The following is a 24,866-nucleotide window of genomic DNA, read 5'->3' on the forward strand; positions in this document are numbered from 1 at the left end:
ACCCACAGCACATTTGACCCCTGAGTGTCGCACCTCACCTGAAAGTTTTCCGTGATGCGCTCAGGAGTGACTGATTTGGGGATTACAATCACATTTCTCTGTATTTGGAACCGCAGTAACACCTAAAATAAAATGAAAAAAATACCTTAAAATAAACTTTAATTATCTTTCAAATTTACAGGATATGTGTCTTCTATCTCTTTTGTCTGCCCATACAACTGACATGCAGGGTCGCCACTTGAAAAGATGTGATGACACCAATGCTTGTGAGCTGGGGCACACTTGCATAGAACTTAAGAACATCCTGCCTAATTGTTCCAAGATGACCTACATGAAAAAGGTATCCTCGGAAAAGAGGATACTTGTGGGAAAACAATTTAAAACAAGCATTTTCAATGCAATATGTCTCGCAGTTACGCGAGTTTAAGCTATTGGCATTATAAATGACATTGCCTTTTATTTATGTTTTAAAAACGGAAACAAGAATTAAAGGCATTGTCAATTTCAATGTCAATAGCTCAAGCTCATGTAAATGCGAGACCTATTGCATTGCAAATGCTTGGTATGAATGCTAATACCATAGAGTGCGGAGTAGCACAGTTGAGTCCAAACAGTGGTCGCAAGGAACTTTGGTCTCCATTTGCCATGATGGAAATTTTCAGCACATGGATCAAGGAGTCAGAGGCACTCATTATGGGTGGCACCTGAATACAGCTTTGGCAGGAAACAGGAAGTAGGCATCACAAGTTCCAGCTCATACCACTGGCGGCTCCAAGTTAAACATTCAAGAATATGGCCCTGCAAAAATATCCAGAATTACATGTGAAAATCGCTGTGCTAACTCTAGTTGTTGCAAGCTTTTTTCTTCAAATTATGACACAATGCATAGGGCTCTATTGGGAGTAACTTGAAATACCCCCCTAAAACTGGAATTCTGGAATTACGGTAACCCTTGGCCCTGACAACAGCGCAGTTACTGCAGCACTTTCAATGGATGCATTGATGGTTTACTTCCAATAGCACCAGGACAGTGAGGATTCCGAGCCAAACACAGCACTGAGACCGCACTCATCGCTGCAACAGACGACATCGGATCCCTACTGGACAACGGAGAAACAGTCACCCTCATCCTCCTTGACCTCTCCGCGGCATTCGACACAGTCTGCCATAGCACCCTATTACAGCGCCTCAGTAACATCGGAATCCAAGGAAAAGCACTGGATTGGATCACCTCCTTCCTCAACGGTAGAACTCAGAGAGTCAGATTCCCTCCTTTCAAATCAGAGCCCTCTGAAGTCATCTGCGGCGTGCCGCAAGGATCATCACTCAGCCCCACCCTCTTCAACGTATACATGAGCCCCCTCGCATCCATCGTTCGCCAACACAATCTCAACATCATCTCCTACGCTGACGACACCCAACTGATCCTCTCACTTACCAAGAACCCCAACACCGCCAAAAACAACTTACACGAAGGAATGAAAGAAGTAGCCGAGTGGATGAAGCACAGCCGTCTGAAACTGAACTCAGACAAAACAGAAGTCCTTATCCTAGGAACCTCCCCCTCCGCCTGGGATGACTCTTGGTGGCCAGAGGCCCTTGGAAAAGCACCCATCCCGACGGACCACGCACGGAACTTGGGCGTCATCCTGGACTCCTCACTCTCAATGACCAGACAAGTCAACGCTGTCTCTTCTTCCTGCTTCAACATTCTTCGTATGCTTAAAAAAACTTTTCGCTGGATCCCTACCGAATCTATAAAAACGGTCACTCACGCACTTGTTACGAGTCGCCTGGACTACGGAAACACCCTATACGCCGGTTCCACCGCAAAACTCCAGACAAAACTCCAACGCATCCAGAACGCCTCAGCCAGGCTCATACTTGATATCCCGCGTAAAGATCGCATCTCTGGTCACCTGAAAAATCTCCATTGGCTCCCTGTGAATAAGAGAATTACCTTCCGCCTACTAACCCACGCACACAAAGCACTTTACGATCTCGGACCCGAATGCCTCAACACACGAATGTCTTTCTACACCCCCTCCCGTCAACTACGTTCCTCCAACCAAGCCCTGGCCACTGTTCCCCGCATCAACAAAGCCACCATGGGAGGAAGATCCTTCTCCTACCTGGCAGCCAAAACCTGGAACTCTCTCCCCACTCACCTTCGGCTTACTCATAACCACCTAGCATTCAGAAAGCAACTTAAAACTTGGATATTCGACAAGTAATTTTCCCCTTCCTCAAGCGCCTTGAGACCCTATGGGTATGTAGTGCGCTATATATATTTTTTGACTTGACTTGACTTGACTTGACCTGTGTGGACTTGTGGATGATGTTCACCTTTTTAGTGATGGGAACAGCAAAGTCACAAACCAGCAGCTCTCCTGCCCTGTACCACAGTGGCATTCCACGTGGACCCATGCTATCCAGCGTGCATGGCAAATCTAACAAACTCATGACAAGTTGGTTAGCGTGCAGTGATTTGACTAATTATACCACATTAGCGCATATTAATGCATGCTGTTTTCTCCAGAGTCAATGACCTGCTGAATAGGCTTTGCAAGGCCCCCGCTAGGTCTGGAGCCAGCAAGAAATCAGCACTGTTCATCACCCAAGAGCTGAACGCCCCCTGCTGCCATACCTCACTTCCGGATGCCTCCTGTTTGCCGGCTTGTAGCAGTGCTGCCCCTCCATGAAGTACAACCCGGCAGAAGTCCATGACAGGAGGCAGGAGAGCAGCAGTAGCTCGTGTCGGGTCATGGTCAGTCAGTGATTGTGGCCTATGTAATTTCATAACTCTGAGTTGTAGCAGACAAAGCCTTCCAGGTTCACCCCGAAGGTGAGTAAGGGACCGCCCTTTAAAGGGGTCGTTGTAAATATACAGAGCCTCAAAGGAGCTTACCCGTAAATCCTTTGGTCTAAGTAAAAAAAAAAAAAAAGAAAGAGCGCAGTGTCCCAGAAGCGGGAGTTGCGCTCGGTATTACATGAAAAAAAAATAATAATAAACCAAGCTCGGTGTCCCTGAAGCGGGCGCTGCACTCACTATTACATTTCAAACAAGCATCCCTTTAGAATTTGATCCCAATTACATTTGCATCGCGTTTTCACATTAAAGGCGAACGGAAAAAGAAATAATGCTACCGACTACCGACAGTGGGCTAGATGTAGGTAAATAGTATTTACCGATTCTAAAATACCGAATTTTACCGATTCGGTATTTTAGATTCGGTAAATGCTATGTAACAAACAATTCGGTAAAAATTACCCAATCGGAAAGATTCGGTATTTACCGAATCGGTATTTACCGATTCAGTAATTGCCATTCATTCAAATGGGCCTGGAGGCCCGTAGGAATGAATGGCAATTACAGTATCGGTAAATACCGATTTGGTTAAATGGGGAAAGAGTCAAGGGTGGCAGGGTGTCACATTGACACCCTGTTGCACCCCTGAATTATTATTATTATTATTATTAAGTAATTTTGTAAAGCGTGCAGCTGCCCCAGCGAAGGGGCGTCCCGGCGCTGGAGGCAAAAAACAGAGGCACCAAAATTGTTATATAAGGAACAAAAACGTTTTGATGACCTTACAGAAGCGAAAAAGCCCATCCATACGGCAGATCTGTGAAGGAAGAGAGTTCCACAATTTGGCGGCCAAATGGCCAAAAGACCCTCCAAAAGACGGCTCTAGCATGTTTCATACGGGGGACCACAGCCAACAGCTGCTCCGCCGGATGTAATTGGCGGTTGCAAACATATGGAGTCAGCAGTTTGCATAAAATTTCAGGGGATGATAGTTTAAATATTTTAAAAGCTAAGCAGAGTGCTTTGAATTCAATCCTTCTCAGCACGGGCAGCCAGTGAAGTCGCCTAATGGCGCCGGACGTAGGGCAGGATCTAGGGAGCCTAAGCAAGACCCATGCGGCAGCATGGAATAGTGCTTGTGTGCACATGTGGCACACATACATGTCCTAAAGACATGTATGTCTGCCACATGGCACTGGTGTAAATGCACAGATTTGCATTTACAGAGGTATTCGTTATTTACCACAAACTAATAGTTGGTGGTAAAAAACGAATCCTTAAAGCACAGAAGCACTCTTCAAAGTTCTTCCTACATGTCATTTACAGATTTTGTAAATACCGAATCGGTAAATGATGATTCGGTATACCGAATCGTTAAATACCGATTCGGTAGAATCTGTAAATTGGCCACCTACATCAGAAAAGCATATTACCGGTCGGTAACGGCCGAAATTCGTTAATTTCGGCTGTTACCGACCGGTAATAGCCTCCCTACATCTGGACCAGTGTAACACCTCAAGAAAAAGTTCCAGTCCTGATAGGGGGGTCCCAAAAGGAGACAGGGCGGTAACAGGGAGGGACTAAGAAGCCTCATTATCAATTGGAAGCCAGCATTAACCATAGACAATGACGCCAGCCAATGAAAATTATGGGCGGGGATTCCACACCACTTCAAAAAAATACCTTAATACAGCAGGCCTCATAAAGCAAGCAGCCCATGATCTGCAACGCTAGGTGAGACCTAAAAATCACTTTGTGCTTGTGTCTCCAAACTCCAGATGTTGGCTAACTGTGAGGCGCTACTCAATCCTAAATTATAGAAATCGTCATGGTACACACCTCATACATCCTCAACACTGTTTATGATTTCCAGACTTCCGAGGCACTCAGTTTGGAGGTGCATGATATAAAATGCAAATTGGGCATATAAAAATATGGACAGTGCCCTGCCATTCTCACCTGCTTTCATTTTCTCTATTACCCTATTAACAACCATTAAATATTGTTGTCAATTACAATGAAAGGAAAATAAATAAGTAAATCAGTCTTCCTTACCAGCATTGCTGGAATCTGTTTGCAGATCTCTTATCTGTTGGTTTGTGGAAGATCAGTTTCAAACTCAGTACTGAGCAGTTGTCACTGTCCTATTTACAAACATTGCACACGTAGTCACCCTCTCTATTGTCCTGTAATTCTCTCCTCATTCTCTCTTCATTTTTTCCTCATGCTCTTTCTGTGCTCTCTCATTCACAATCTTTCTTTAAAACAATAGACTATTCAGGTTTGCTTACATTCCAGCTGAGGCTGAGTGTGTCTTCCTTTTGCTTGATATTGATCTACTGGGAGGGTTTCAGGTATTCCAGATTAGGACAGGCGCACAGCCGTGTGATCGCAGGGTTTTGAGGTGGGTTCAAGTAACAGTTTCCAGGCAAAAGGGCGGGCGGTAATCCCTCGTAACCGCTCAAAGGTGGATAAATCCACACAGGTAGGCACAAAAGCAACAAAAAACCCCTGCTCTAGGAAAATTGCAGTAAAGTCACAGTAGTTTCTGGTTGTGGAAACAGTAGTATAATAAACACATCAACATATATCAAAGTCAATCGATGGCGGTATGCCAGGAAAAAGTTTGAAATGGAGTAGAATCCTTGTTATGGAAAACAGTTTATTGTTTCTCTTGTTATGGCCAACACGTGTTTCATCGCAGGGAAACCAGACTGCGAATCTTCAGGGCCTTTAAAAAACAAAAGCCGGAATTAGTGTTGTGACCAACGCCCAGAGGGGCGAGCGTATGAAGAGCGCGCTGTACACGCGTGGTTAGTTAGCTCCTTATCGGGCTCATCAGGGTGGCTGTGACCGGGAGGAGAATAGGTAAGAGCTGTAACGCTCGAAAAAGGGGGCAAACAGGCGGGTGCACCTGTAACCATTCGTTCCCCCTCCTGTAGTCCCGGCGCCGTTAAACGGCGCCGGGACTACAGGAGGGGGAACGAATGGTTACAGGTGCACCCGCCTGTTTGCCCCCTTTTTCGAGCGTTACAGCTCTTACCTATTCTCCTCCCGGTCACAGCCACCCTGATGAGCCCGATAAGGAGCTAACTAACCACGCGTGTACAGCGCGCTCTTCATACGCTCGCCCCTCTGGGCGTTGGTCACAACACTAATTCCGGCTTTTGTTTTTTAAAGGCCCTGAAGATTCGCAGTCTGGTTTCCCTGCGATGAAACACGTGTTGGCCATAACAAGAGAAACAATAAACTGTTTTCCATAACAAGGATTCTACTCCATTTCAAACTTTTTCCTGGCATACCGCCATCGATTGACTTTGATATATGTTGATGTGTTTATTATACTACTGTTTCCACAACCAGAAACTACTGTGACTTTACTGCAATTTTCCTAGAGCAGGGGTTTTTTGTTGCTTTTGTTCCTTTTGCTTGATGCCAGCTTACTGGGGCATTTGCCAGTAAGTATGGGCGGAAAATCCGTTACGCTTGCGGATTTTGCGGATTTTCGGTAAATTCGCAATCCTCGAGATTTGCGAATTTCCCGCAAAATCCGCAAATCCGCACGCAGCGGATTTTTTTTTCTGGCTGATACAATTTTGCGGGGCGCGGCGTTGGTGATACAATTTTTGCAGCGCGCGGCGTTTATCATCGTTTGCCGAGTTGTTTTTCTCGATATTTTGCGAGTGCTGCGCCATTTTGGATCTTGCTGTGTGATCCCGCGGGAATTTGGCGAGCGCGATTACATCATCGCGGCTTGCCAACTTGCACAGCGAGAGTTTGTCAACGCGAGTACGGCGAGATCACGTCTCGCGGTACTTCGCAATTGCGAGATTTGAGATGCGGCTAGCAGCAACAATCTCGCACAAGCAGAAATATAAAATTTGCAATTCTGCACAAGAAATCCACCAGCAAGCAGCATAAACCTTCTTGAAATGATGATTTTTATCTGAATAACTCCTTAGGTTGACATTTGCCTGCACTTTTTTAGCGAGGAGTCCATTTTGGGGAGGGGGGGAGGGGGGGTGGGAGGAAGGAAGTGCCCCACAGTCTTCAACTTCCTGTTCCTGTCCAGCAGGCTCCTCCCAGTGCTTTGTCCATCTCCTGGTCACTTTTCATTTGGATCTGGAGCTGGAAGGATTACTTTTTGTGGATGCTGCTGGATATTTAGATTTGAGGCCTTTTTGACTTTCTTTGGATCACTGTTGGATTAGAAATTTTACAAGTAAGTTTGTTTGGGGCATTACAGTTGCTGCAACTACAATTTTGGAATTTTCGATTTTTGGGCTGTTTTGGGGCCTTTTGCCCAGGGGTACTCAGTGGTGGGTGGACTGAGTCTTTCTGTGGGTTGTCTTGAACTTAAACATCATGGAGGGCATGGATGGATTGGGATTGTGCTGATTTTTCAGTGATTTTCGTTTTTTGGGGCTGTACTTGTGGCCTTTTCACCAGGGGTATTTGAGTCTAGCATGGGCCTAGTCTTTCTGTGGGGTGTCTTGAACTTAAACATCATGGAGGGCATGGATGGAATGGGATTGTGCTGATTTTTCAGTGATTTTCGTTTTTTGGGGCTGTACTTGTGGCCTTTTCACCAGGGGTATTGAGTCTAGCATGGGCCTAGTGTTTCTGTGGGGTGTCTTGAACTTAAACATCATGGAGGGCATGGATGGAATGGGATTGTGCTGATTTTTCAGTGATTTTCGTTTTTTGGGGCTGTACTTGTGGCCTTTTCACCAGGGGTATTGAGTCTTGCATGGGCCTAGTCTTTCTGTGGGGTGTCTTGAACTTAAACATCATGGAGGGCATGGATGGAATGGGATTGTGCTGATTTTTCTGGGGGGTTTTTCGATTTTTTTGGGGTGTATAACTGAACTGATGTTCCTCTGTCTTCCATTGTTTTTAGGTGCACAAGACTCAAGAGAACCACCAGTGCCAGGAAGAAGTCCTGCAGCGGTGTGTGTGTGCAGCATAACGTCACGCGACGTCACGTCTGGCCTCAGACAACTCTACAATTCGTGCAACTGCGGCCTGCTGTCTGACCTGCTCTGAAGAAGATGGCCCCAAAAAAATGTCTCCGTAGCTCCTCTAGCAAGAAAGTTGCTAGTAAGGAGCAGAAGAAGCAAGTTACCAAGGAGGCTGGTGTGCCAACCGCCACGTTTTTTGGGAGCAAAAAAAAAGTACGCCTGCAGCAGCAGGATCTGCTGGGGACCAAGCTGGGAGCAGCACCCCCGCTCCATTGGGTTCAGTGCCTCCACCACCACGCCAACTTAAGTCAAAGCCCTTGAGTGCTTCAGAGGCAGTCAGTGTACTTCTCCAATCACCATCGACCAGTGATGTTGGCTCAACGCAAGAAAGTAGCAGCAATGTCCCTGAATCAACACAGGTTGTTGTAACTCATCTGACAAGTGTTGAACAACCACAGCCGCAACAACAACATGTGCAAGTAGTACAAGCCCAAGTACATGTGGAAGGAGAGGCAGCCCAAGGAGATGCGCAAGCAGAGGTGCATGGAGGGTCACAACAAGTTCCCACAATAGTTGTCCCTCCCGAAGTAGGGGCACATCAGGAAATCGACAATCAAGCCGAGGTATCATTGGAAGCCACTCCTCCTGATGATTATTCATTGTCTTCCACATCCCTAGCAAGGAAAAGATCAAGGTTGGTGTCTACATCTTCTTCAAGCCCACCGCCTTCTGATGATCTGGATGACAAATGGGTACCACCACGGCAGCCTGAGAGTGAGGCACACCATGATCTGACAAAGATACCTAAGCGTAAAAGGAAGGTCGTCGAAAAACTCATAGCTATGGAGTGTAATGAGGCACAACAAGAAGTGACGCATACTGATGCTGGTGAACCTCTCACGATGACGACGAGCCAGTCATCATAAAGGTCACTGCAGCCCCAGCGGGCATGCAGCAAAGAGACATTTTGACCCTATCCCGAGAAGCTGCTGAGCGTGATGATGATGTTGACGAGGAGGCAATGGAAATGGAAACACAACAATCATTAGATTTGGAGTTAACTAGTACACCAACACCTACCGCTTCCATATTTCTTCCTCGCAAGAAGGGACCTCCATCCACCTCGACCTCAATTCGTGGTGGTGAAAGTGCAAAACATACTGAAGTTCGGCAATCCACATCCTCCACTTCATCTGGCATTAGCAGCAGGACCACCACCACCAGTATTGCCGCCTCCTCTGGCCCCCAAAGACATTTCAAGTCTCCAGTTTGGGACTTCTTTAGTGTTTGCCCAAGAATGGAAAACATAGCCATTTGTAGCATGTGTAAGCTTCGAGTTAGTCATGGTAAGTTTGGTACCAACTATGGTACCGGAGGCCAGAGAGGTCATCTTAGGAGAGCGCACCCTGTCCAATGGTTTGCACACCTAGAGGCGGTCAAGGAAGCCTGAATTGCACGTAATGAAAACGTTGATTTTTCATCTGATGATGACGAGGAGGAAGAAGACGATTCAAACACTTCACTTACACCCAGTACCCCTGTCAGCAGCACACCCCATGTGAGGCACACTAAGAGTGTGGGAGAGAGTGAGACATCAATGCGGAAAAGTTCATCAGCGCGCGTAACTGGGTCGAAGATATCATCATCATCCCGTAAATCCTTGGTCCAGGGCAACATTAAAAAGATGTTGTTTACAGAAGCGCAATATGAACACAACCACCCACTGACGCGTCTGTATAACACTAAGATGGCTAAAATGCTAGCTCTGGACCTTCTCCCTTTTTCTTTTGTAGAAGGGGTTGGTTTTCTAGAATTAGTGGCAGCGCTCTGCCCTAAATGGAAGGTTCCTAGCCGGTTCTATTTTGCCCGAGTTGCGGTTCCAGCACTACATGAAGATGTTCTGAAGGTGATTGGGGCAGCTTTGCAGAAGAGTGCTGTTCACACTATACATCTGACAACAGACATGTGGACCAGTGGCGCAGGCGCTGATTACATGTGCATCACTGCACACTGGGTCTCTATTTCAGGGGCTAAAGCAAAGCTAAACACAGGTGTTGACCCGGACATTGTTTTTAAAGCTGCTCGGAAACATGCAACACTATCCATGTTTGGTTTGGAGAAACGTCACACAGCAGAAAACATTTTGGATGTCTTTAACACAAAGGTCCTTAACTGGCTGTCCCCAAAAAAACGCCAGGTTGGTTATGTTTCCACGGACAATGGCGCCAATATAGTTAAGGCCATGAGGCTGGGTAACTATTTCAGAGTGCCGTGTTTGGCGCACTGTATAAACCTGGTTGTCCAAAAATTCTTGGGTAATAAAGGCAGTGCAGCGTACAGAGTATTGGACACCTGCCGAAAAATGTGCAACCATTTCAGCCATTCTTTTAAGGCCCGGAAGCAGCTGAGGAGCCTGCTATATCAACGTCAAATGCCAGTGAAAGCACTCATCCAGGAGGTGGTAACACGTTGGAACTCAACCTTCTACATGCTTGAGCGTCTGTATGAGCAGTATACGGTACTCGATCAATATTTCTTAACAGAGGGTACAGCTCAGGATGACCTGAGGATGGGTGCGGCGCAATGGAACATAGTTCAAAGCCTGACACGCATGCTTCGTCCTTTTGAGTTCTTCACGCGTGCAGTCAGCAAGGAGAACTGTAATTTGGGAAAAGCTATCCCATTGTTGTACATGCTGGAGCACCAACTGAAGGAGGTGTGTTCTGTGTTTGAAAAAGATGTAAAAAACCAAGACTCTTTTGTTCTGGCTGAGAAATTATTAGAGCTCCTACAAGGTGATGAACGTCTTAAAATGATCCACTCAGAAGAGCATTACATTTGTGCTACTATTCTGGATCCACGTCACAAAAAGGCGCTGGCAGGCCAAGCATTCTTTCCTTTTGATGATGAACATGTTCCAAAGTACAAACGTTGGCTAGCCTTGTCAGCCAAGAGGTTTGAAAGAGAACGGCTGAAAATTGAAGGAAATGGCAGTACATCAGCAGGCCATCCCCTGTCAAAACAATCCACTTCTGCACCTGTGGCTGTGGCACAAGTGACCTCTCAGCCGTTAAAGACACCGGCAACCGGATCATCTGCACCACACACAACAGAAACATTGGAGGCTGAAGAGGATTGGCTAGCTCTGCGTGGGTTTGGTTCTCAAAAGGTCAGAGGCACAGCAACAGCTAAGCAAAGTGGAGGAACCTTGGATGAGGACCTTGAGTCGATGGTGAAGGACTATCTGAATGACTCAACAGAGGTCTATGTTAATTCTGAACCATTGGCGTATTGGCATGGGAAAAAAGAATTGTGGCCACAGCTCACCAACCTGGCTTTAAACTACTTGTCTTGCCCACTTGCAAGCGTGTCTTCTGAACGTGTTTTCAGTGCTGCTGGTGGCATTGTAACTCCCAAACGGAGCCGCCTCTCGCCCAAAAATGTGGAGAGGTTAACAATGATCAAGATGAATCAGCACCTCATACCACCAGATTTCAGAGTACGAGAAAGCGCGCCAGATGAAGACGAGGTGGCCAGCAACATAGATGAGGGAATTTCTACTCTGTCAGGTGACACTGAGCTCACCCTGCCTGAATTCGCAGAGTATGATGACGAAGCCTTATTCTCATTCCTGGACCGTGATACCGAGCCCTGAAAATGAGACAACGAATCAATAACTTTCTTTTTCGTCCTTATTCACTTTTATTCCTGTGTGTCTGTCTTTCTTTGTTGTGCACAGTTAATATATTTCAAACTTTAATCAGATAATCACAAAAACAAGCCCATCAGCAGAACTATCTTCACTGGTTTGCTAATTGATTTGAAGTTGCTGCAGTCTGCATTCCTCAGGTTCACAAGTTCAGAAGAACATGCTCCTCTATCCTCCTCCTCCAGACTCCTATTTCCATCAAACCAGAGGGCTGGTTTACGCCCAATGAAGAAAGACTCAGCACTTGTGGGGGTGTTGTTCTACCTCTTTGCAGGTGAGTTGACGGCTCTGGGTCTATTGTTGGGAAGCTCTAATACCGGATAAAAGTGGTTTGGACCAAATCCGAGGCGCAAATTTTTTAGTGTTTTTGCTGACTTGCTTGCCTTTGAGGTGCTCTTAGGGGGGGTTCCGTCTGTTTGTGGGTGAGTTTCGGGGTCTGGGAGCACTGCTGGGACACTCTAATCTTGATTGCATTTGCTTTTCAGGAAATCCATGGTGGCAACCCCGACTTATGGCCTAGCTACGCAGCACGTTTGGACCGAAGGCCGAGAAATATTGCAAGTATGAGATTATGCTTTTGGCCTGTTTGGGGGGTGTTATGCTTCTTGGCGGGTGGGTTGGCGGGTCTTGGGGCATTCCTGGGAAGGTCTAATACCGGGTAGAAGTGGTTGGGACAAAATCCAGGCCGATTTTTTTTTTGCTATTTCTGACATTTTGCTCAATGTAGCATTTTCGGGGGCATGTTTGGGGGGCTTCCTGGTGTTTGTGGGTGAGTTTCGGGGTCTGGGAGCACTGCTGGGACACTCTAATCTTGATTGCATTTGCTTTTCAGGAAATCCGTGGTGGCAACCCCGACTTATGGCCTAGCTACGCAGCGCGTTTGGACCGAAGGCCGAGAAATATTGCAAGTATGAGATTTTGCTTTTGGCCTGTTTAGGGGTGTTATGCTTCTTGGCGGGTGGGTTGGCGGGTCTTGGGGCATTCCTGGGAAGGTCTAATACCGGGTAGAAGTGGTTGGGACAAAATCCTTGCGGAAAAGCCTTTTGGCACTTTTTGTAACTTAGGGTTCGTTAGGGTTAGCCCTAGCAGCAGGATTGCATGTGTTTCGGGGTGTTCTAGATTTTTGCAACTGAGTTCTGGGGTCTTAGAGCACTTGTGAGAATGTGTAATTTTGGTTGCAAGTCATTTGAAGAAAATCCATGGTGGGAAAGGGGGATTTGGCATAGTTAAAGAAAGCCTTTGCCACTATTCTTTCGTTAGGGTTAGCAGTATTTCTATTGCATGTGTTTGGGTGGGGGGGTTTTCGAGTCTTGGAGCTATGCTGGCTATGGATACTTTTGCTTGGTTGCTTGCAAGTGGTTTGAATGCAATCCACGGTGGGTAAGGGGGTACTTGGGCCTACTTTTACTTTCAAAGTACGTTTTGTCACCAGTTTTCTGCTAGGCCTAGTTTTTTGAGATTTGATTGGGGGTCTTCTACATTTTTGCGACTGGCTTTAGTAAGGGTCTGGGTGGGAGCACTGCTGGGAAGATCTAATTTTGTTCTAAAACACAGTTTACAGGACACCTAGCTTGAGGGGAAAGATCCGCTACATTAATTTGCCCATACTTATTTATCCTTCAAAAGGTGACTCTGACAGAGTACGCACTTTCAAAAATATTGTACTGTCTACTAGGAAAATCAAAGTGTGACTTTTTGCACTCCACAGCCTACATACCTTATCTTTATTTATCAGTGGTGTTGTAATATTATATCACTTCCTGTTTTTCGTTGAATAATTACAGGCCGGGTTTCAGTCTGTGCAATGGGGAAAAAAGGATGGAGTCAGGCTTCCCATTAGCGAGCCACAATTCAGCATCAGGCAGGCAGTGGACAGGGTGTCTTCTGGTCACCAACATCGATGGACGAAGCGTCAGCTGCAATCGAGGAGTGCCGCTAATAAGAGGATTTTTTTTCCTGCAGGCAACTTACTTACCCAATTCAACAGGACAACTACAACAACATACAGATACAGTATCCTTTGTCTTTTTCTCTGACTGTAACTGCATTTCTTGGATCTCTCTCTGCTTCTAAATTGATCCCTTAACACATCACTTAGTCCACTCCACTATCACATCTGCACCACACATAGTCATTTGTAAGTGCTCCTACGTAATTCGCAAGTCGCAGCACGCCCCAGCCCGTAGAGGACTGGGATGGCCCCAATGATGAAGCATGTCACCAAGGGGCAACCCTGGTGAGTGAGGGGACACCTAGAAAAATTTCTCCTTTTCTATCTACTATACCTTCCAGACCAACCCCATTGAGTGTTGTGAATGGATTTATAGTGACCAGCAAGGCTCTCAGGTATCTGGCAACAGAGACCTTAAATTGAATATAGTTATCAATAATTCCACACACGCCCTGTACTGTCGCATTCTTTCTTCCACAGTTGTCGAAAGTACTACTTACTTTTCACTGACATGCATGCAGTAGTGCATGCACTTTCAAAGATTGATGGATAGGTTTGTACCCAAAGATTTGTTTATGTTCACAATTGTTTGTCCATGCTGTGCTATTTTTTCTTGTCTCCCAAAACCTTTCCTAAAACCCCCCGTACCCATCCATTTTTCAAACCCTAACCCTCTTCCCCCGGGCTGTGTGGTTTTCATTGATGTGTGACTAAATTACAGCAATAAATCCACACACTTGCTGGGGAGGATAAGGTGATAGCAACAGGCTGGTGAAGAAATCCGAGGATATATTCTTACTCTGCTTGACAAAGACCCATGGCTAATGTCAAAGAACTTCAACCGAATTAGTTATACTTTAACATTTGTTAGGCTACAATGTGGCACTGTTCTAGTGTACTTCTGTCACCTGCTATATTCTCTATTGTACCGTATTGCTCAGGAGGACAAACCAGATTTCATTTTCTTTTTTTTCATAGGCATGCAACTGCCACTGAGTCACAGCACTAGTACCACCGCTATGAGGACATTTTATCCGCCCAGGATTGCCAACCTTATTCGCTGTTTCCCGTGGAGCCAGCCCTGGGCCTAGCCCTACTTGCAAACAGAAATTACAGGTAAGATAGGCGTTTGGTTGGAGGTAGTATAATAGAGTATTAGGAGAGACGAGAGATTGGATTGATGGTAGTACTACTAAAGTCCTAGGACTATTCAGGAAAACAAACTTACTGTTAAACCCCCACCCACCAGACTCAAAAGCAGTAAAAAACAGGTATGGTCAGATAAAGTTTCAAAAAGTATATTTTTATAGCCCTAACAAAAGAATCTCCCGCAAGACCCTCCCTAACCCCAACGATTGTCCTTCAAAAGTCCCCAAAAATCCCAACTCCCAATTCCCACCCTCCAAAAGTCTCTAAAAAAGGGGCAAGGGACACTATGGCAGGGTGCTGTTGGAATTAGCAGCCAGGGCATCATGCTCCTTGCGGAGGGTGGCAAGTTCGAAGCGGAGGCCCTCCACCACGTTCTTATAGTTATGGACCTCCTGCTCCAGGTAGGACAGTCTGAGGGATAAGCGGCGCCGGTGTGCCTTGCAAATCCTGTGAGGGGCAGCTGCTTTCTTTGCTGCTCGGCGGTGGCGTTTGGCTTTGGTAGCCCAGCTCCGTACCGCTGGAGCACTGCGCTGGCTGGCAGCCCGCACGGAGGAGGATGCAGCTGTCCCAGTGGACGTTGTTGTCTCAGACTGCGTCTCCTCCTCCTCCAGGGCCACCAGCTGCCGATATTCAGCGACAGTGCCATCCAGCCTCCGTTGCCGGGCCATTCGAGCCAGCTCCTTCCTCCTTGATGGTGTCTTGGATTTGGAAGGAGCAACTACATGAAAAAAGAAAGACATAGTCTGTAACCAATGCTCCTTAAGATTAACACAAAATGATTGAGCAGAAAGTTGTCACAGTACAAGTAGCAAATTGAAAGCACAGTACATAACTATTGAGGACAGTATCTATGTAACCTCCGACTTCTTCATCCTTGCTCTAACATTAGTGGGAGTTTCAGGAACAAATTCTACGAGCACTATGGACTTCCATTACAGTCGACTATGACAGTACACCACTCTTATTCTTCTTCTTCTCTCTTGTTTAGGAAAATTGGTACGTTATCTTATGCAAGCCGGCATAATGCCAGCGCAGTGAACTTGCACCCGAGAAAAACAGACGCACACCATGGTGAGTGACACAGACTTGCGTTACTGTACCGGTCCAGTACATGCAGGTGGTGAAGCTCTTACTTTTCTATTATGGGTGGCACTGAGAATACTCTGTTAAAAGGGGTACTGCTTAATTAATTTAGCTTTCACCCTACAGTGCAAATGAGTATTAGAAAAGGAAAATGAAGAAGCTAAATTATCTGATTATCTATCACTTCACATGGGATGTATTTGATGACATATGGGATGACTTTAGGTGCTTTGCTTATTATTGAGTGAACAGTGAACAGTGATACCCCCACACATGAATGACGTACTACTACTAAACTAAAGTTATTAAGAGAGGTAGGGAGTGTCCACCGTAATAACCGGATATATGCTGTGCTTGCAGTTGCAATACAAACTACTGCTACTATTCATGGTAGTATTTGGACAACGTTACAACTTCTTTTCCTTGCCTTTCCTACACTGGAACGGACGTGCAGGTGCGGTGTTACATGCTCTTCAAAGTAACACTTAGTTCATCCAGTGACCGTCTACTCTCTCTAGATACACATATGCTATCTAAGAGTCAGATAGTACCATGAATGATCCAGGCATCCATCCATTCAAAGTATATGCACACATACAGTTTCTGTCTCACCCACCCAGGCTGTTCTCCTTCCACCCATCCTTGCTTCATCATTCACCCAGCCATGCACCATACCATTTTCTTACCTTCCCAGCCACCTCGGGGACCAAGCAAACACATATAATTCTTCTTTGCCAGTCATCATTACATTTCTCGTGCTTCCACACTTACTTACACCCTTCTTTCGCTTTTCGTTCATCCCATCCATCAAGTTCACCTCAGATCTGATTGGGATTCTTCTCGCCAAAAACTTCACAGCTAAGTCGAAGTACATTTAAAGGAGGCTACTACCTGGTTTATTTATAATACACCCGTGCAGAAAGCACACTCTGCAGTCTTCAATCTCAATGACTAAGGAATGTATAGCTTACCTCTGCCCGCCACCACCGTGTGAACCCTCACAGGCATGTCCTTGTCCGGCACTTGCACCGCCTCCTCCCCAGAGTTGTCCTCCTCGTCCAATGCCACCACCACCTCAGCGCTGGCCCCGTCTCCAGATGTTCCACCTACAAAGTACATTTAATAATGTTAGAATACACCACCCACTACTATATAATATTTGGTCTAGGAGGAAGAAAGAAATGTGAAAAAAACAGTATACAATTTAATAATTTATGACTGTGTACTCTAGAGTAAAAATGTCCCTTTTTCCAGGGAAGGCTGTTGTCTTGCTGCACTTTTTGGCACAACTGATGAATGTTTGCTTTTTACTTTTTAACACGCACCACTTTTTCTCCTAACAGACAGAAGCTTGATTTCTAAGAACACGAGCAGGATCAAGTTCAAACCAGGTGAGAGCTCGGCTCGACCACAAGAAATGTGTCCAATTAATCGTCAGCACTAAGCACTTTTCCATTTTCAGTTACACGATCACTTTTATGACAAACTTGATTTTAATAAATGTGTTTACTTTTAATAAAGCTTTAAAACTTAAATAGACTCTGTGGTTTTTGGTCCTCCAGACTAGAGTGGATGAGCTAAAGGTTTTGGAATTTTTGCAAGCATGAGTCCGTGCCTCTGCCATCGGTGACTTTGGGAGCTAAATGACTCTGCCACACTATCTAGTCAGTAAGGAGATTGGGGGTTCAACTAGAAAGTATGTTATCACTGAGGTATGTGGAAAGTCTAACAGCACCTATTATAATTGATAAGCTAAGCAATGCATTATTTAGTGTCCATAGTTCTGTTTGTGCAGATTTGTCCCTGCAACAGTAGTAGAATGGATTGTCCTCCTATCCAAACCAAAAGTAAAGTAGTATCTTATTCTTTCTTGGTGGTCATTCACCTTTTAATTGTTGGCAATGGTCAAAGCATAAACATTTAGAATACTTGAAAAGACATTATGGACAATCCCAGAGGACTGCACTCAGTGCATAGAGCTATTGATGACTAGAATGGGAGTCCAATGGAAATGCCAAATGTGCAATCTTAGTTAGCTACACAGACAGACTAATAAGAATAATCTAGTAATACCACACAGAGTCATAGTCGAGGCAGGATAAGAATGTAGATCCTGTCTACAAGAAGATCAAAGACGATTTAGAAAAAATCGAATGAGGAACGCTAGGAAAAAATAAGTACTCTATATTAAAATTAAAACTTACTGGGGCCAGCAAAGGAGCCCTCGCCTGCCCGGTCCTGGCCTGCATCGTCAACAGCACCCTCCTCCTCCTCCTCCTGTGTCCTCCTCTTGCCCCTGGGGGAAGCTGATGTACAACATGAAAGAAAGAAAAACAGAAAACATGGATGATATTTCTCAACCAAATCAAACATTTCAAAAGAACTAACAAAGTAACAAAATATTTTTGCGAAATAGCAAATAGGGAACGACTCCACGGGATATATTATTGACCAATCTCATGTGGTCGACTACGTCATTACTTTAGTATTGCTTGATTTGCGGACCGTGGCATTGGAAACTACCCTATGTAACTCACTAAACAAAGTACTAAAAAGGTTTGCCTAGGATTGGCAGGCAGCAGTCCGCACCACGCAAAGTGACAGCCAAAGTCCATCGTGATTGAAGATCAGCGACAACACTAAAGTTTCCTACTACATTAACCAGTCATTAAAATACTCAAACTATTAATCCACCACCACTATTTCTTCTTATCGCCATGTGTACAAAGGAAGGACTGGACTTGAGTCTGTAGGGGCTGATTTAGAAGCCCCTTGCGGCTCTTTTGCTCCATTGTTGCGTGACTTTTGTGACGCAGCGACAGCACAAAAGAGGCACAATGGTGCGGCGTATATTAACAACGTGACGCATATGGGAGATGCATCACATTGTAAAGCCCTGCGCCAATAGGGGGCGTTCCGGCGCAAGGGAGGGCGTTCCTGCGCAGGAACGCATCCTAAAAGTGGCTGAGGGAAATCTACAAGATTTCAATCAGTCACTTTGAGGACAATGATGCGTGACTCAAACCCTGCGCCTGCTTGAAGCACACGTACGGCTTGACGCAGCATTGGGGAGATAGGGCACCCCAGAGCATTGATGGAGCTGCACCATCGTTGCGACTCAACTCCAGCAATGCGCCGCCTTTACGGCACAGATGCGTAACGCTTTGGTGACGTTTTGGGCCCATGGTGCGCCGCATTGTAAATACGGCGCACCATGGGTGATGGTGGCGTGACGCACAATTACTGGTGCATCCCTGCTACTTTGCAGGGATGCGCCGGTAATTAAAAATCTGAACCTTAGTGTGTAGCATTACGCAGTTCTTTAAACTACACTCATACATAATTTCACAGGCCAATGAAATGAACACAACATCTAAAACAAATAAGCATAGTAGCAACACTACTGAGAAGAAGGAGAGCAGTGTACCTGAAATGCACAGAAGATTTTGAAATATAATTTACCTACAATGTAATGAGCAGCATTATTGCTCTTGGTAAAAAACAAAAATTTGCAATATAATAACACAGCAGGAGAAAACATAGTAGTAAAGAAATAGCTACTACTACTCACCAAGCCTGGGGATCTCAAGGCCAAGGAGGTCGAGCAGATCTCGCTCACGGGTCAGGACATCCGTCCAGCGGTGGGTGGCCTGGTTGTAGGTGCGCCAGACCCGAGAGTGGTGGTAAATGGCCTGGCACACCTTCTCCCACCGCTTCCGGCGCTCCCGGGCCCCGTACCCGGCACTGATCTTGCCGCCTCCCATGATGGTCCTGGGGAGGCGGCGCTGAACATAAAAAACGAGTTGGCCCACCTCCTCCGGGGTAAAGATCTCCAGTGGCATCACTAGCTCCCCCCTCAAACGCCCGCACGGGAGCCGGACACGGGGTGCGGGACCCTTCCCCTTCTCGGGATGCTTCCTGGCTCCCTTCACCATGGTCTGGGCGGAAAGGAATAAAGAAAATAGAATAGGGAAGAGAAGAAAAGTAGTTTAAAATTAACCAAAAGTAGCAGTAAACACAAATATAGGGCTAGAAAAATAGAGGGATAGATAATAAGTAAAATAGATTAAAAAAAACTTCAAACAAGCAAACGATGGCAGAGATTGACAGAGGATACAAAGACCATGCCCAGAACCAAAGCAATGAATGAGAAACAAGATGGCCGCGCCCGTTCACGACCGCGCGGGTAAGTTCGCGCGAGATTTTCTTTGCGAACACGCGCGAAACTGTACTGGCAAGCCGCAGACTTTGCGAGATTACACTTCGCGCCCGGAAACGGAAATACGTCAGGCAAACATGATGGCTGCGCCCTTGAACGACCGCGAGGGTAACTTCACGCCTTGCGCTACGAGCGGCTCGCAAAAACGCACAAAACCTTGCCAACTAACACGCCGCAAAAAAAACAAATTGCATATTCGCACGAATTTGCGGCTTCCGAATCCGATCTCGCGCGTGTTCGCGCCCCGCGAACCCCGCGAAATTGCAGAAAAACGAGTTTTTCAAAACTGAAAGCACTCGGCAGGGGCAAGAGTTCAAACTCATCATTAGTAACAATTCCCTGTAGTGCTTCCTGACTGGGGCCCCTCCAGAATTCAGTTGCTAGTTGCAACAATTGTATGACCCTGCTCTGACCCTCACAGCAGGCTCATAGAATAGCTATAAGTAGGCCACAAAGGTCCTGGGGAAAAAAATGCACTGCAACAGAAAGCAAAATTACAGATAAGGAAGCAGGTGCCAGACTGGAATTTTAAAACAGTGACACATTAATAAACTAACCCCAAATTAATTCATCTCAGTTGAAGCAGGGCTGGTGTGCTTGCTTTTCCCCCCCATAATCTACAGTAATGATGAACCAGAGAGTGGCATTGATGTAACAGAGGGTTGCAGTGGTGAAACAGAGGGTGCTGGGAACCTGTGATGATGAACCAGACGTAGAAACAACATAATCGCGACCGTTGCGCGCCAAAATGTAAGTTGCGAACTGGTACGAAACCCTCGCGAACTGGAAGAAATCCTTGCGAACACAACAAAAAAAAAATCCGCAAATTCGCAAGAATTCACGGATTTTGCGGATTGCGAGTTCGCAAATCCGCAAAATTCACGAACGCGAGATTCTCAAAATTCGCCCATGGTTATTTGCCAGTCGTTTTGCTTTCAGAGGCCAAGAGGTTCAGTGCAGCAAGGACCAATACCCTTATAAAGCATATGTGTCTAAAACTTTCTACAGGCAGCACTCGGTGAGTTAACACTGGCCACATTATGTCAAGTGTTCCATATTATAGGCTAGCACATGCAACTCTTTAATATAACAGTATAAAAACCTGTGGTTAGGTTGGTATTCCTGCTTTAAATAGCTGGTGGGTTTCGATGTTTGCAAACCTGATTAAGGTGCACGCTTCCACTAGCGTTGTGTTAATTTCTAAAGGCACTTCTCGGCTTGAAATGCCCATACCTTTGTTCGAAGAAGGTTGAGGTGCTGGACCTTTGTCTTTCCTCAGAGCAGCGGTTACCACAGTAGACTGAAATGGAAAACTGCCCATCACAATAAAAGTCTCCTCCTTGGATGTTTTACATTTGACATTTGGATGGCTCAGAATGAGGTCGATAATTGTAAATATGGAAAATCTCTAGGCAACATAATGGTCTATCAAAATGTATTCAACCATAAATTAATGATATCAATGCTAAACCCAATGCACTAATATTGAACATAAAAAACTAAATGAAGGCTCAGATTTCATAGATCATTATACCAAAGAGATATACATAAGGTGACAAAACAATATAATGTAATGTAGGCAAAATTGATAATTAGAGACAGTTTTACAGTGAAATTTATGTAACTGAGGAAACTTTGGTATTGCTTTCACACAGTAAAGTATGAAACATCACAAAAATGAATACAACAACAGACTATATATCAAATTATACAAAAACAATACATATGAATATACATAAAACAAGCCAATAGAGAATACTAAGCACAAGGTAAACAGTTAATTGATAATATAATACAATGTTGGTTCTTCAGAAAATCGACACGCGTTTCGGTGAACATGATGCCTTCATCAGAAAACCCACATTGAAGGAAAAACCGGAACCAAACTTAATCAGGTATCTTTACGTTTATATATGCTGCGGTAGAATGCCACTTGGGGGCATTAAGGAGTTCAAGCGGAATGGATTCTTGAGAAAGATTGATAAATCGGTAAATTTGATAAAAGTGATGAATCTGATATGAAATGGAGGGTGATGACGCTGAATAAAGCAATATCTGTAAAATGTAATGGAGGTTGCTCAAATAATGTAATGCTCGAAAGGATATTCTTCTAGGATAAGGGCACAACCTTGATTCTTAATCTTAAGAAACACAAAGTTTGCAAAAATGCATCTCCGTGGGGAAATATCTCCGGGCTCATGGCCTCTCAGGCTATGGTCTGAGAAGGATATTTTGCTAGACATCCACTTCCACGGAGACAATTTGACTAGTTAGTAGTCCAGGTTTAATATAGGTCCTTGCTTACTGCGGTGCTGTAAACCTAAAAAAGTAGGATATATATATATATATATATATATATATATATATATATATATATATATATATATATATATATTCTATTTATATCATGTCAAGATATTATAAAATGTTATTCTTTTCTTCCAGAATAAGAATCTCTTTTTCCTTCGGATCACATTTGGAAAGCTATCTTCAATTTTACTCCTGTTTTTCTTCTGCACATTGATCTTTCTTCGCAGAAGAAGGAAGTTGGCTGGTCACGAAGAGACTTTATACTTCTTTAGAATGTTCATTGCAGTACTATGTTCTTCAATTGTTTTTGCTAAGCTGTGGCAATAAATTAGATGTGCATAGTATATCATATTATTAGCCTCCGTGTTTTTATTAAAATCCAGATTTTCTGCCCAGCAGGCTGTGAAAAATCTAAAAGGTGTTTGGGGTTTCAGTAGACTGTTGTAAAAAACTAGATGAGCCAACCCTTGGCATCCGCTAAATGTCGGTATAATATTCCAAACCCTTCTTCAGGATCAGTGATAGAACTATATATGCTGGTAGAACAAAAACAAACGGGAAGGGGTAAAGTAAGAAAGTATTAAAAGAAAGGTTACAAAGAGAAATATGGTGCAGTTTGAGGAACGTAGAAGGCTACAAGAGCCAATAGTTTTGACCTTTTAGAGCCATTAGTCTAAATGAATGTCACTTTCACCAGGTACCTGAGCAGATGTTTTCTTGTACTTTTCTGCAATTTTCTTGATCCTAGGGTCAACCAGGAGGACTGGATCTCCAGGTTTAGCTCTAGTAAAGGTAGTAGAAAAGGGAGCCGTGAAATTGTGTTCTTTAAAGTAACAAGTTATTCTGCTTTCAACTTTTTTAAATAGCATTTAAAATATGAAGCTTAAAAAATATAAATACAAAACTGCAGCATGGCATGTCATAAAAGAATGCTTCAGTCCCTGGCATCTATTTTACTTCTGAGTTTTTTAAGGAATCGTATGCGCAAAAAAACCTTCAATGAGGGGAGGATGTGGTTCAATATTAATCTCTTTATGTTTTCTAGCTGCAGAATTATCATTACAGTGTACATAAAGAGGCACTACCTGTTAAGAAATCACAGTTCCAAGGTCAGGGAAAATACAACAGTGCAGAAAAAGTTTTCTTGGTAAACAATTTAAAATAATACATACAATAGATGGATATAGGCCAAAAGAACATGTAACTAGAAAAAATGCTTTATTTGTATTCACAATTAATATGATAAATAGGATTTCTGATATCACAAATAGAATGAGTTAACAAACAGAAGAAAGTTTTTATCTATGAAATACTGCTTGATCTATGGCAACATGCCTTATTGAACATCGATTGGCAATTAGGCCATCTAAATTGTCAGCCCCACTGATCAAACATTATCTTGACTCTCAACATAGGCAAGAAGATATCAAATTGGTAATTTTAGAGAAAATTGAAATCACCCAATAGACCATGAGTAATGAAGTACAAAAGAGAAAAGTTTATTGTATTTTTACCCTTAACACCTTCAAACAAGGTATCAACAATGAGTTACCTTAGGAAAATTATATCATATATTTATTTAATTGACAGTCACAGAACATCCACTCAGTAATCCCTTTATATTACACAAACCATTAATCTTATATTCATCTTTGTTATACAAGATGCTTATATCTAAGATTTCGTTATCTACTAGTCTCTTTCACGTAGGATTAAATTCTACGTTTCCAATTTGAATTTTTTCTATTTGTTATGTTTACCCATTCCTAGCCCGCACATTAGTCAATGAGTGTGGCCACTCTTATATGAGTCATATTTTTCTTATCAGTTCTCTTATTCCTTTCATTCTAATTTTCAAATCCTCAAGTCAAATTCATGCAACAACGCTTCCCCTTGCTAGTTGATAACGTTTACTTTGTTGCAGGAATAGGTGACTTGGCTTAAACTAAGCCCATTTGGGAAGCACAGATTTGTGGTAAGATGCTTTAGTTTCTAATGTTGAAAACAAACATTAGATCTAGTTTATCTTGTTTAAGGAACATGTAACTAGGAATAGCCTATGTCTATTTGCTATCTCAGTTATGTTAGGCAGACCAGGAGCAAAGTAGTTTATCCCGCCCCATTTCTCTGTATAAAGTAAATGCTAGACTGGATACCGTGTTTTGAAAATATCAATTTATAATGGTTAGTGAACGGTAACGTACTATACAGAGAATAATGTTTAATTACTCTTATAACCAGGTGAGTGAGTAAATTTGCTTTGTTCTCTAAGTGGCCATTTCTAATTGAAGATGGCAACATGCATGGTTTATAGATGTTTTTAACATGCTTTTCGTCTATGGCTAGACATTAAGTTCAAACTTGTATTGCAATAAGACTTTATTAACACGCTTAGCAATTCATGTAAGCAAACAGTCACATGCATTTGCCTCTGCGGTGATCACTATTCAATTATCCCCATTGCTAATTTTCAGTTTAGTCCAGATGGTCCTATATATGCAGGTCGCCACTACCTTAGTCGTTGGCGAGGACACTTCTGAAGTGAAATATTGTGACCTGGTGCATGCGCATAGCCATCATCACAGGTGCATGTAGGTAACATTAACTTTTTTGACATTCACACGACGTCACTTGAGTTACTGTCACAACTGTATTTAATATTTTGAGATTTTTGT

At 44.1% G+C, this 24,866-nt stretch overlaps 1 pseudogene across 1 annotated transcript in view; it reads right to left on the reverse strand.

Annotated features, from left to right (window-relative positions):
• Positions 1-24,866, reverse strand: part of LOC147734738 (aldo-keto reductase family 1 member B1-like) — a 236,662-nt pseudogene that overhangs the window by 59,721 nt on the left and 152,075 nt on the right. The window contains exons 7-8 of the transcript XR_015307537.1: positions 22,893-22,974; positions 39-122 (exon numbers count right to left, since the gene is read on the reverse strand). The product of XR_015307537.1 is annotated as an aldo-keto reductase family 1 member B1-like (transcript). The remainder of the gene's footprint in view (positions 1-38; positions 123-22,892; positions 22,975-24,866) is intronic.

The sequence above is a fragment of the Lissotriton vulgaris genome, chromosome 1_2 (genome assembly GCF_964263255.1).
Source record: "Lissotriton vulgaris chromosome 1_2, aLisVul1.2, whole genome shotgun sequence".
In the NCBI taxonomy this organism is placed as follows: Eukaryota; Metazoa; Chordata; class Amphibia; order Caudata; family Salamandridae; genus Lissotriton; species Lissotriton vulgaris.